The 13402-nt window shown below is 50.5% G+C and overlaps 1 long non-coding RNA gene across 2 annotated transcripts; it reads left to right on the forward strand.

Annotated features, from left to right (window-relative positions):
- Nucleotides 1-358: 358 nt before the first annotated feature.
- LOC148056593 (uncharacterized) lies at nucleotides 359-4497 on the forward strand. Of its 2 annotated transcripts, XR_015702833.1 has the most exons (4): nucleotides 359-662; nucleotides 2192-2250; nucleotides 3110-3209; nucleotides 3740-4497. It is a non-coding gene; the product is annotated as an uncharacterized LOC148056593 (long non-coding RNA). The 2 variants fall into 2 exon arrangements; XR_015702834.1 differs by lacking the exon at nucleotides 2192-2250 and having other exon boundaries at nucleotides 3740-4495.
- The last annotated feature ends 8905 nt before the right edge of the window (nucleotides 4498-13402 follow it).

Consider the following 13402-nt stretch of genomic DNA (forward strand, 5'->3'; position numbering starts at 1 on the left):
GGAGCTTTGCCGCGCATGCGCGCTGCCTCGGGGGCGGAGCTTTGCCGCGGGGGGGGGCGGAGCCTTGCCAGGTGAGGGCGGAGCTTGACCAGCGCATGCGCGATGCGTCGGGGGCGGAGCCTTGCCGCGGGGGGGCGGAGCTTTGCCGGGTGAGGGCGGAGCTTTGCCGGGTGAGGGCGGAGCTTGACCAGGGCATGCGCGATGCGTCGGGGGCGGAGCCTTGCCGCGGGGGGGCGGAGCTTTGCCGTGGGAGGGCGGAGGTTTGCTGTGAAGGGCGGAGCTTTGTCTGCGCATGCGCGCTGTCTCAGGGGCGGAGCTTTGCTGCGGGGGGGCGGAGCTTTGCCGTGGGAGGGCGGAGGTTTGCTGTGAAGGGCGGAGCTTTGTCTGCGCATGCGCGCTGTCTCAGGGGCGGAGCTTTGCTGCGGGGGGGCGGAGCTTTGCCATGGGAGGGTGGAGCTTTGCCGAGGGGGCGGAGCTTCACCGGCGCATGCGTGCTGTGTGCAGGGCAGAGCTTGGCTGCAGAGGGCGGGGTTTTCCGCTGGGAGGGCGGAGCTTCGCCAGCGCCTGCGAGGTGCATCGGGGGCGGGCATCGCGCCGTGGGTGGAGCTTCCCCCCGCGGAGGGGCCAGCGGGAGCCCGGCTGCGGCTGCAGGCAGGGAGGAGGTGAGCGGGGAAAGTCCCGAGAAGGGCGGCGGTGCCTGGGGGGGGGAGCGGCCGGGCCGGCGGGAGGCACGGAGCGGGGAGGGTGCGGTGCCGTGTGGGAGCCGGGCGGGTGGGGCTTCCCGGGGCCGGGCGGCGGGGGGGCGCCGCGCCGCTCCGGGGCCGGGCGGCGGGGGGGGCGCCGCGCCGCTCCGGGGCCGGGCGGCGGGGGGGTCGCCGCGCCGAGCTGAGCCGCGCTGGTTCGATGCTGGGCGGGCGCCGCGCCGGTGCGGGCCGGGCGGCGGGGCAGCGCCGAGCCGCGCCGGGGCCGGGCGGCGGGGCAGCGCCGAGCCGCGCCGCGCCGGGCCGGGCGGCGGAGAGCGTCGCGCCGAGCCGCGCCGGTCCGGGGCCGGGCGCGGGGGGCCCGCCGCGCCGATCTGAGCCGCACTGATTCGATGCTGGGCAGGCGCCGCGCCGGTCCGGGGCCGGGCGGCGGAGAGGCGCCGCACCGAGCCCCGCCGGGGCCGGGCGGCGGGGGAGCGCCGAGCCGCGCCGGGGCCGGGCGGCGGGGGAGCGCCGCGCCGAGCCGCGTCGGTCCGGGGCCGGGCGGCGGGGGGGCGCCGCACCGAGCCGCGCCGGGGTTGGGCAGCGGGGGAGCGCCGCGCCGAGCCGCGCCGGGCGGCGGGGGGGGGCGCCGCACCGAGCCGCGCCGCTCCGGGGCGGGGGGTGCCGCGCCGAGCCGCGCCGCTCCGGGGCGGGGGGGTGCCGCGCCGAGCCGCGCCGCTCCGGGGCCGGGCGGGCGCCGCGCCGCGCCGGTCCGGGGCCGGGCGGCGGGGGGGCGCCGCGCCGCGTCGGCGCCGGGCGGGGGCGGGCAGCCGGAGGTGTTGGCGGGGGCTGCCCGGAGCCGCGCTGGGGGCTCGGCGGGGTTTCCACGTGCGGCGGCGGCGGGGGGAACGGTGTCCCCGCAGGGTCCCAAAGCACGGAGGGTTGCGTCTCGCGGCATCCGGGGCTTTTGGTCGGTCACGTTGGTTCCCCGGGGCATGCCGGGAGGTGTAGTTTCTAGGGCCGTGGCTGCCGGGCAAACCGCTTCCTTTTTTGCCTCTTCCTTTCCCTTGCCTGCGGGGGAGCGGCGGGCCGGCGGGAGGCACGGAGCGGGGAGGGTTCGGTGCCGTGTGGGAGCCGGGCGGGCGGGGCTTCCCGGAGCCGGGCGAGGGGGGGGCGCGTCGGGTCGGGGCCGGTGGCGAGGTGAGCCCGGAGTTGGGCGGGCGCCGCGCCGGTGCGGGGCGGGGGGGCCCCGCGCCGAGCCGCGCCGCTCCGCTCCGGGGCCGGGCGGCGGGGGGGAGCCGCGCTGGGGGCTCGGCGGGGCTTCCACGTGCGGCGGTGGCGCGGTGAACGGTGTCCCCGCAGGATCCCAAAGCACGGAGGGCTGCGTCCCCTGGCATCCGGGGCTTTTGGTCGGCCACGTTGGTTCCCCGGGGCATGCCGGGAGGTGTAGTTTCTAGGGCCGTGGCTGCCGGACAAACCGCTTCCTTTTTTGCCTCCTCCTTTCCCAGCGTCACCTTCTGCGTCCCGGGAAGAAAATCCCGCGTGGGTGATTCCGCTCGGCGCTCAGGTAATCGCGTGTCTGGGGCTGCGGGAGCGGGGAGAAACCCTTGCCGGGTCAAGGACGCTCCAGGGGCGCCACATCAAAGCCAGAGGAAAGGCAAAGCCGCTGCCCGTGCAGAAAAGCCGATGACAAATTGCAGCTGAGAGAGCGCGCCGCGTTCCTGCAGTGCTCCCTTGGCAGTTTCGGCTGTTTGCCTTCCGGGCAAAAGAACAGACTTTCCTCTAGGAGAAATGAAGAGCTGCCTGTTCCCTTCTTTAGGGTCCGGTGTTTCTCTTCTGGTCGGTCGTGCTACTTTGATGGGCGAGCTGGAACTAGCCTGTTGTTTTGATACGCAGAACTAAATTGTTAGTAACATGCGGGGTCAGTAGAGTTCATTTTGGAGCACCTAGGTGCCAGTGGAAACGTAAGGAATGAAACGCGATGGAAACCGATCTTTAAACTTTAGTTTTCCTTGGTTTTTCTTTGCCATCAGAGCGTCGATGGCACGGTGGCCTGTGGCTCGGTGCACGTTCTGTTCCGTGGAGCCTTCGGTCTAGGACTTTGAAGTAACAAAGTTTGTCCTTCCAGAAAAGGGCTAGTCGCTCCTAGGATTGAGGTGTGGGCTTGGAGAGTCTCTTAAGCACGTGCCTAGAATTAAAGCCGAATTTCACTTCCTGTTGCTGCTGTTTGTCTTCACTTTCATTCCTTTCGCCACTGCTCCATCGTGAGCGGGAGCTCTGAATCATCCCTTTTTTTCAGTCTCGCACACGTTTTTTTACCCAAGGAGGTGCTACGTTTAGAAGTTAAGGAGTTTTCTCACAAACGCGTCGGTCGATGCAATTGCGTTGTGATTGTTAAAACCCCCAAAATAACACCGGTCTTACAGATCTGGCCTATTTCTTCTGAACGCGGATTCGTCGCGTGCAAATCGGGATACAGATCGTCTGCGCTTCCTGCTCTGTGGAGGACACTGTGCTGAGACAGGGGTGAGCTCCCAAAGGAAAAAAAATACAAGGTCATGGCGTTTTTTTGTTTGTATTTGGGGGCGGGGGGGGGGGTGTATTTAAAAGAAAAAAAAAAAAAGAGTGGAATGTTGACTGGTGGCAGCCTGCAGAGCTTTTTTGCTGCCCGGCCTCTCCTTTTCCTCTCTTGAAGTCCTCTTTCGTGGCTGTAATTGTCGTTTGGAGAAGTTCGGAAGAGCAGTTCAGGGACTTGCCTGGGCCCGTGTGCTAGTAATACCAGGAAGGGAAACGCTTGAACCGGTAGCAAAGAAGTTGGCTCCAAGTAGAGGTTCTGAAGGAAGAACAACGATAACAGGAAGCAAATAGCAAGTTACCAAAAAATGGGCGCGTGTCAAACGCCTCCGAGTTTTATTGCCGAATGTTGTTTGGCAATATGTTCCAAAGGGCTATTTTTTCCTTCGCTCGGCTGTAGCCTTTGCAAGACTTCACAAAACCGGGCAGCTTGGGACTCCTCCCCAGCTTTATGCTACAGGTTTTTTTTCCTCTCTCAGCAGAGTGTCAGCTGCCGCCGTTTCACCGTGGTCGCCCTTTCTTCTGCCGTGAAAGCGCAAGACGGACGGAAAGGCTGCGTAGCGGTCTGCGAGTACAAGGTACGTCCGCGATGCGTGTCCGCGTTTTTCCTAAGGCGCTTGGAGCATGGACTTCAAAGTTAACGTCAAGAATGCGCCAGCTCTCCTTCCTTCTGTAGTTTTTCTAGGAACTATTTTAACGCAGATCCTAAAAGGAAAAGAAGGTCTGCGCTGGAGCGTGTTCTGCCTGTGCAAAGCCGACTTCCCTCCGTTTATTTTGCCTTCCTGAAAGCGCAATCTTCTGTTTCTGTGCGCTTACTAGGAAATGATATCGGGAAAATAGTTGCGTCCTAAAAGAGGAAAGACGCCGTTTGTAAGAGTTCAGGCGTTCAGAAGAAACAGGCTTTGTTTTCGTCATAGAAGCTGTGTGCTTTTTCAGTCAATAAGTTTTGAAAATATCTTAGAGTAGTCCTTGAAAAGCTTACTGAGATACTAGCGTCCGTACTAAAAGCGATCCAGGTCCAAGGAGAGACGTGGACAAAAGAGGAGGAATCGGCCTCGAAAATTCGTGTGTGTGATCAAAAACGTTCAAAACTGTAAATACGGGTGTGAGGCATTGCAGTAGAGAAAAATCTCTCGCCTTTATATATATATATATATATACAGTATTCATATATATATATATATATATAAAAAGAAGGATTTCCAAATACAAACCTGTATCTGCTGTATTATATAAATGATTCAAAAATAATTTTCTGTCTTTTTCCATTTTTTCCGTCTCCGTTTTAGTTCACCGATGCGGGTTTTTAAATCACTTCCTGATGTCCTGTTTTTTAATTTTCCCAATTATTTCTTGTCTTTCCTTAGTGCCCTTGCTTTTTAAAATTTTGTTTCTGCATCTCTGTTTTAGTGCACTGTCCCTAATGCTGATTGCTTTTTAAGTTTTCTTTCTATGCCTCCTTTTATTCCGTTCACTGTCTTTATTTTAAATGATTTCTTGTCTTTCCTTAGCACTGTCGCTTTTAAAAATTTCTGTCTATGTCTGCATTGTAGTTCAATGTTGCTACTTTGTACTGCTTTCCTCTCTTAATCCTTTGGCTTTTAAAATTTCTACTTGCATCTTGTTTGCTGTCATTAACTTTTAATTATTCTTTCTTGTTTTTCCTTAGTGCCATCACTTTTTAAATCTTCTTTTCCATCTCCATTTTAGTTCACCAATGGGATTTTAAAATTTTTTCCTTATTTCCTTAATCACCATTGCTTTTAAAAGTTTGTCTGTTTTTATACCATTTCCTGTCTTTATTTTGATGTATTTATCTTTAATTATTTTTTTGTCTTTCCTTAGTGCCCTACCTTTTAAAATTTTCTTTCCACAGCTCTCTCTTAGTTTGTTTTCTTCTTCTTTTAGTTTTCTTTCTATGCCTACTTTTGTCCTGTTCACTGTCTTTATTATTTAATGATTTCTTGTCTTTCCTTAGTGCCTTTGCTTTTTAAAATGTCTATTTATGTCTGTGTTGTAGTTAGCTGTCACTATTTTTTAGTGCTTTCCTTTCTTAATCTTAATATTTGGGTTTTCCTTTTTCCTTTCTTAATCTTGATCATTGGTTTTTAAAATTTTCTACTCTTATCTCCTTTGCTGTCATGAGATGTTAATTATTTTTTCTTGTTTTTCATTACTGCCATTGCTTTTACAATTTTTTAATTCTACATCTCTCTTTTAGTTCACAGTTTCGATTCATTTTTTCCTTATTTTCCTTATAGTTTGCCATCGCCGTTTTTTCATTTGCTCAATATGGCTTTAATCTCCATTGCTTTTAAATTTTCTGTCTCCTTTTATCCCCTTTGCTGTCTTTATTGTGCTCTAGTTAATTATTTCTTGTCTTTCCTTGGGGCCCTCCCGTTTTAAATTTTCTTGCTCTGCCTTTCGTTTGCTGTCCCTAGTTTTTAGTTCCCTCCCCTTCTTTTCCCTAATGCTCATGGCTTTGCAAATTTTCTTTCTCTGCCCACTTTTCTCCTGTTCACCATCTGTAGTTTTGAATGATTTCTTGTATTTCCTTAGTGCATTTTTTTTTATTTCTGCATTGTAGTTCACTGCTGCTATTTTTTAGTTCTTTCCTTTCGCCGTCCTTTGGCTTTTAAAATGTTCTACTTTTATCCCGTTTGCTGCTGTTAGTTTTTGATTGTCCTTTCTTGTCTTTCCTTAGTGCTACCGCTTTTTAGATTTTCTTTCATCATCTCCATTGTAGTTCAGTGATGCTATTTTTGAATGTTATCCTTATTTCCTTAATCACAGTTTCTTTTAAAGTTTTCTGTCTCCTTTTGTTCCAGTAGCTGTCATTATTTCCCTGTATTTATGTTTTAATTATTTCTTGTCTTTCCATAGTGCCCTCACTTTTTAAATTTTCCTTCTCCATCTCTTTAAGTTCACTGCCACTATTTTTTAATTTTTCCATTTATTTCTCTAATCCCTGTTACTTTTTAAAATTTTCTTTTATGCCGTTCCCAGTCTTTATTATGCTGTTCTTTTAATTACTTCTTGCCTTTCTTTAATTCCTTTGCTTTTTAGATGTTCTATTTTAATCTGTTCTAGCCTGCTGTCTCTATGTTTTAATTTTTCCCTTATCGCCCCCTTTGAAAATGTTCTTTCTATGCTTACTTTTCTTACTTTTGATGCCTTTATTTTTTAATTATTTCTTTTCTTTCTACATCTCGGTTTTAGTTCAGTCCCTATTTTTAAATTTTTCCATTTTATTTCCCTAATCCCCCTTGCTTTTCAGATTTTTCTACTTTTACCTCGTTCACTGTCTTTATGTTGCTGTCTTGTCTTTTAATAATTTCTTGTCTTTGGTTAGTGCCCTTGCTTTTTAGAGTTTCTTTCTGCATTTATTTTAGTTCACTGTCCCTATTTCATAATTTTTTCCTTTGTTTCCCTAATTCCCCTCTGCTTATTAAATCTTCTTTCTATGCCTACTTTTATTACCTTTGAATTTTTTTAATAATTTCTTGTCTTAGTGCCGTCACTTTAAAAATTTTATTTTTACATCTCTGTTTTAGTTTGCTCTCCTTTATCTCATAATTTTCCCTTTATTTCCCTAATCCCTGTCGCTTTTAAAATTGTCTACGTTTATTCCCTTTGCAGTCTTTATTTTGCTGTCTTGTCTTTTCATAATTTCTTGTCTGTCCTTAGTGCCCTCGCTTTTTCAATGTTCTTTCTCCATCTCTGAGTTTGCTGTCCCTATTTTTCAATTTTTCCCCTTTATTCCCCTAGCTCCCCTCTGCTTATTAAATGTTCTTTCTATGCCCACTTTTATTCCCTTTGCTGTTGTTTAAAAAATTATTTCTTTTTCTTTCATTCGTGCCGTTGCTTTTTAAATTTTCTTTCCACATCTGTTTTAGTTCGCTGTCCCTATCTTTTAATTTTTCCCTTTATTTCCCTCATACCCATCACTTTTAAAACGTTCTTTCCCTGTCTACGTTTTTCCCTTCGATGTCTTTATTTTTAATTATTTCCTTAGTGCCTTTGATTTTCAATTTTCTTCCTATGTCCCCGTTTCAGTTCAGTGCCCCTACTTTTAAATTTTTTCCTCTATTTCCCTAAACTCTGTTGCTTTAAAAATTTTCTACCTTTATTCCGTTCACTGTCATTATTTTTTAATTATTTCTCATCTTTCCTTAGCGCGGTCGCTTTTTACAATTTCTGTCTCTCTGCATTTGTTTGGTTCGCTGTTGCTATTTCTTTAATTCTTTCCTGTCTTAGTACCTCGGCTTTAAAATTTTTGTTTCTATGTCTACTTTTATCTCGTTTGCTGCCTCTGTGTTTAATTTTCTTTCTGTTTGTCCTCTACCCAGTTGCTTTTGAAATTTTCTTTCTACATCTACTTTGATCAAGCTCCCTATCCTTACTTTTTAATAGTTTTCGGTCTGTTGTGTACCCCGTTGCTTTTAAAATTTACTTTGTATGCGTCTCTCTCTTTGTCCCCCTTTCTTTATTTGGTAGTTTTTTCTTGTCTTTCCTAAGAGACGTGGCTTTTATTTTTCCGATGTCTAATTTTATCCCATCCAATGCGCTTATTTGTTAATGCTTTCCTGTCTGTCCTCCAGCCTGTGCTTCACTTCATCTCTTTTCTTCGTATGTCTCTCTTTAGATTGCCATCTCTATTTTTTTCATTTTCCCCTCTCTTTATCCCTCGGCTTTTAAAATTTTGTTTCCATATGTAATCTGGTTTGCTGTCCCTGTTTTTAGTTCTTTGCTGACTGTGCTGTACCTCTTGGCATTTTCAAGTTTCCTTCTAGGTCTACTTTTATCAAGGTCCCTATCCCTGTTTTTTAATTCTTTCCTGTCCCATCCTTTTTGAATTTTTCTCTCTCTCATCTTTTACGCAGTTTGCTCTCCCTGTTTTTAATTTTTTCTGGTTTTCCTTACCCTGTCGCTTTTACAATTTTCTTTTTATGTCTCCATTTATCTAGTTCCCTTTCCTTTATTCTTAATACTTTCCTGTCACGTACCATGTTGCTTTTAACGTCTTATTTCTAGGTCTCCATTTATCTAGTTCCCTGTCCCATTTTTCTTTCCTGTGTTTCCTGTAGTCCATTGTTTTTTATTTTCCCTTTCAAATCTCCCTCTACATAGCTCCCTTTAACAATTTTTTACATTTCCTGCCTCTCTGTCCTGTTCCCTTTCTATTTCTCGCTCTGTCTTACATTCTCTAATTTTTAATTCTTGCCTATGTTTGTTGCTTTTTAATTTCTATTTCTGTGACTGCCTCTATCCAACTTCCTGTCACTTTTTTTTAATTCTTTTTGCTTTTTCCCCCTTTTGTACTTCCCTCTATCCGCCCCGCCCCGCCGCTGCCTGCGTGTCTCTTATTCTCTCTGTCCCTCTCTGCTGTTCCTGTTGTCCCGCTCGGTCCCTTCTGTCTCTCTCCCCTGCCCCCTGTTGCTCCCTGTTCCTGTGGGATCTCCCCATCCTCCTCCTCGCTGCACTCCATTTCTCTCTCTCTCAACACCCTTGTGCGGTTCCCCGTCCCTCTCTTGTTCCCAGTATCCCGTTTTCTGGCTCCCTGTCCTACCCCTCTTCTCTACCTCCCTCCATCCTTCCTTCTGCTTTCCTCGTCCCTCTTTTCCCTCTGTCCCGCTGCCTTTGGGCACCGAGCCTCGTAACCAGCTCGTTGCTGGGATTTCTGATGGGCGTGAAGGAACAAACATTTGCTGCCTCCTTTGTGACCCCAGATGTGTTTCCAGCCCCTGGCCTCTGGGTGAGCGGCTGCGGTTGGGTCCAGGGGACGCAGTGATGTGCTGTGGGGCTGGGGTGATGGCCTCAGTTCCTGATGGGTTCCAGCTAGGGCAGCCCAGGTGGGACCCATGAAGCGAAGACGGGGCTGGGCCAAGTAGCTGGCACAGTGCTGCGGTTTGGATTGAGGACGAGAACAATGTTGGTAACGCACTGACGTTTTGTTTGTCGCTAAGTAGCGCTTACACCGCTCAAGGACCTTTCAGCTTCCCGTGCTCTGCCCGGTGCGCCAGAAGCTGGGAGGCGCCACAGCCAGCTCAGCTGACCCGCGCCGGCCGAAGCGCTGTTCCCTCCCGTGTGACGTCACGCTCGGTAGGGAAACGGGGGGTCGTTGGCCAGGAGTCAGCGATCGCTGCTCGGGGACGTGCTTGGCATCGGTCGGCGAGTGGTGAGCACCTGTAGAGTGAATCGCTTGCTTTGTATACTGTTATTGGTTTATTATTATTACTACTAGTACTATTACTACTATTCTGTTGTCTTTTCCTTCAATTGTTAAACTGTTCTTCCTTTAACCCACGAGTGTTCTGACTTCCACCCTTCCAATTTTCTCCCCCGTAGCGGCTGTGTGGTGCTTAGCTGCTGGCTGGGGTTAAACCACGACAAAAGCTTCTGTCTACTCGTATTCCGTTTGCCGTTTCCCTTTTTTAATTCTTCCTTGTCTCTATTAGTACCTTTGCTTCTTCAATTGTCTTCCTACATCTCTCTTTTAGTTCACTGTCCCCGGTTTTCATTTTTTTCTCTTTGTTGCCCTAATTCCCGTCATTATTGACTTTTTTTTGCTTTTATCCCGTTCCCTGTCTTTAGTTTTCAAGGAGTTGTTCTCTTTCCTTAGGGTCCTCCCTTTTAACAGCCTCGGAGGGGGCGTAGCTTCCCGCTGAGGAGCGGCTGGAGGAGGCGAGGTGGTTGTCAGCCGGGTCGTCATTTAATAGTAAAGTATGAAATGGCATGTTGGTTAATCATTTCCCGTTTGGTTCTGTGGGAGCTGTGCTGGCTGCCTTGAGAATCGGCCGAGAAGTTGAGGTGAGCTGGGTGGTAGAGGGGAGGCACACGGGGCTGGCTATTTCACCCGAGCGCCACGGGAACTTTGTGTCTCCTGGCATCCTAGGCGCACCGAGCGACAGCCGCAGCATCTTTCTTGAGAACAGGCGTGGAGCAGGGGAGCAGAGCGGTGCGGTGCTTTTGAGGAGGAGGGTGTCGCAGAAGCGGTTGGCAGTAACCAGACCGATGCTGAATACCAGCACTGTGTTTTAGTTTGTTAGTGTGCTGTGGGTTTTTGGGTTGGGAGGTTTTGGGGTTTTTTGTTTTTTGTTTTTTTGGTTTTTTTGAGATGATGAAGAGGAACTGAGTGAGTGCAGGAATGTTCTAGTTAGGTGTGTGGTGGTTTTCTTTTTTCTTTTTTGAGGGTGGATTCAGATCCCTGGCCCTCTGAAAGCTCAGTTGCGGGGTGAGGGCTGAGGAGGTATCAAGGATAGGAATTGCAGGGAGGGGTTATAAAGTTGGTGTCGGGGAGAGGCCTGTCCAGGAGCAGTCTCCTTTGGGAAGGGAAAAGGACCGGGTTACTGTTCTTAGCACGCTGCTGACGTTGGCTGGGCAGGGCGGTTCCATCCTGTGTCTGTGTGTTCTGCTTTTGCGTAGTCTGTCTTCTGTGTCTCGTACCCTGGCTTTCTCGGGTCTTGATGTTTCCGTAGCTCTTGGTGATCATGGGGCCCCTCGGTAAGCCTCCCGAGGGTCTCGAACGCGTCGCCTCATCGGCATGGCGTTTCTTGAGCCCTGCTTATCTTGCCGTCGTAGCTTAAAGCGCGGACGTGTCCGGGAAGCGTCGCGTTACAGATGTTTCTGAGGGATCGTCTGTTGTGTGCTTTTTTCAGTCAGTAAGTTTTGAAAATATCTTAGAGTAGTACTTGAAAAGCTTACTGAGATACTAGCGTCCGTACTAAAAGCGATCCAGGTCCAAGGAGAGACGTGGACAAAAGAGGAGGAATCGGCGTCGCTTTCCCGAGAAGCATTGCCAGCCTTGTAAGTAGCGACAGCGAGTCCTGACGTGGTTTTGGTGAGTTACTGCTTCGGCAGCGTCCTTTTTCCTTAACCTACAGCGTGTGGTTTCTTACTTCAGTTGGAAAGAGATTTTCCAGAATGGAAGTCTTTCTCATTCAAAGAAGTTGTGTTTTATGAACTCCCCATCAGAGTGGGGATCTTCAGAGATGATGCGCTTGGCAGTAGAAGTCAGCAGCAGCGAGACTTTCCGCTCTCTTAAAAAAAAAAAAAAGAAAAAGAAAAAAAAAAAAAAGAAAGAAAAGTCCGTTTGCTTCCAAAGACCCGAGCACAGCACGTCTTCCGGAAGTTGATGGCATCGCTGGTTCTCAGGTGCAACAGCCGAGATGTCATCAACACGCGTTCCTCTGCGTGCTTCGGTGCAGCCAAAAGCGTTAGCAAATCTGCCGGTCCTTTCTGGTAGCCTTAGGCATTGCAGCCCCGGGGATTGGATTCCGCCCGCAAAGTAAAACCGTATGGGGGATCTCTTCTCTCACTGATTTTTCTACCCTAGATGTAACTTTAGGAAAAAAAAAAAGTTAAAATTGTCTATACAAACTGCCTTGCATTGTTTCACCTGCAACTGCCAACTAGCTGTGGCGTTGTTTCAACTTTAACTGCCAACTAGCTGTGGCGTACAATTGCTTAGGTGTATTTGAGCCGTTAGGTATTTGTTCTAAACGTTGACCAGGAGAGGCAACTGAACGTTACGGGTTTCCCCCCCCCCCCCCCCCCCCGCTCGTTTGACGGAGTGCTCTGAAGTACTTTTCTTTCTGTCTGGCTTTCAAGGGTGCGTTTCCCTGGCAGTTCAGTAGCATCTCTCTCGGGCAGCGCGGCTGGCCAGATGTCGCTCCTAATGACGTAAGGCGCAAAAAACCCCTGGTCAAATGATAACTGCGTATCTTGGAGACAGATAATCTGCTGGTATCGATTCACAGCTGTGCAAGTTAAATTAATGCAAAAGGAAAATCCAGCCCTTCTCCAGTAGAAGTATTTTTATTGGATGTCTGTAAGCACACGCACAGCTTTTTTAGTATGAAGCGAATTGCTGCGATTTGTCCTCTGGTTTTCCTTTTACCCTCGAAAGCGTTACGCTTCGCTTCCAGCTTTATCGACCGAGCCAGCAAGACGCGCAGGAGCGTGAGGGCCGTAGCTGTTGCGGCGGATCTGTAAGCGTAGATTCTGATTGCGGTACGCCCTTGTCCTGCAGCCTCGCAGGGTTGTCTCCCTGCAGCCGTGCCGTAAGGAAGGGGTGAGACGTTTTCCAACGCCGGCAAGAGCGCGTACTTTTACGCGAAGAACGTGTTTGGAATCGTACCGGTTAGTCTTCATGCTGATTGGAAGCGTTCAGGTCGCTCTAGCTTTTAAAGGACGTCTTGTGTTTTGAGCTGACCTGCTTACCTCGAATCCTCCTTGAGCTCAACTGCTCTCCCCTCCCTTGCTCTGACTGAATTCCTCTACTCGCTGCTGTGCTATTTTTTTCACATGCGGAAATATCGCTTGGGATTTCTGTTTTTCAGGTGTCTCGTTGCAGGCGTCTCGTGATGCTCGCTAGGTCCCCCCCGGCCCAGGTTGGCCTGCCGGTCGTGAAGCGTCCCGAGGGTAAGGGGCCGGCCCCGTGCCTGGAGGCTCCTGGCTCTGTCTCCGGCGGGTGCCCCGCGGGTGCGTCAGCGAGGGCTGTCTGGTGGGGAGAGTGCCGGGCCAAGAGGGAGCGGGGAGGTTCGCTGCCCCGGGGAGCCCGTCCCAGCGCGGGAACGGAGGGGGAGCACGGCAGAGCCGAGCCTGAGCGAGAGGTGCGTCACCGTCCCCTGGCAGGCTCCCCCCGCGGCGTGGGGCAGCCGCCGGCTTGCGGGACAGGGGCTGGGGGGGGGCTGCCCGCATTTTATTTCTCTGGCGGAGCTCCCCTTTTCGGGGGGGCGCCTACATATGTAAACGGCATTATTAAAGTAGCGAGCTGCCGGTGGGGGCTGTTTTCCTTGTTTTGTGCCTTTTTTGGGGGGGGTGATGAAAAAGTGTTGGAGGGGCCTGGGGGGTGATGATGTCATTTGGGGCACCCCAACGTCCCTGGGGGCGGGGGGTGTGATGATGAAACAGAGGAGCAGGTGAGTGGGGGATGAAGGTGTCACGGGGAGGTTCCCCCCCAGAGGAGGGGGGGTCACAGCCCCAAAATGCCTGAAAACTCGTGTGTGTGTGTGTGTGTGTGTGTGTGTGTGTGATTAAAAATGTTAAAAACTGGAAATACGGGTGCGAGGCATTGCAGTAGAGGAAAATCTCTCGCCTTTATATATATATATATTGAAAAATAATATTCATTTCTATATATA

This window comes from Nipponia nippon, unplaced genomic scaffold, assembly GCF_047370975.1.
Source record: "Nipponia nippon isolate SJK-2023a ecotype South Korea unplaced genomic scaffold, ASM4737097v1 scaffold_128, whole genome shotgun sequence".
Taxonomy (NCBI): Eukaryota; Metazoa; Chordata; class Aves; order Pelecaniformes; family Threskiornithidae; genus Nipponia; species Nipponia nippon.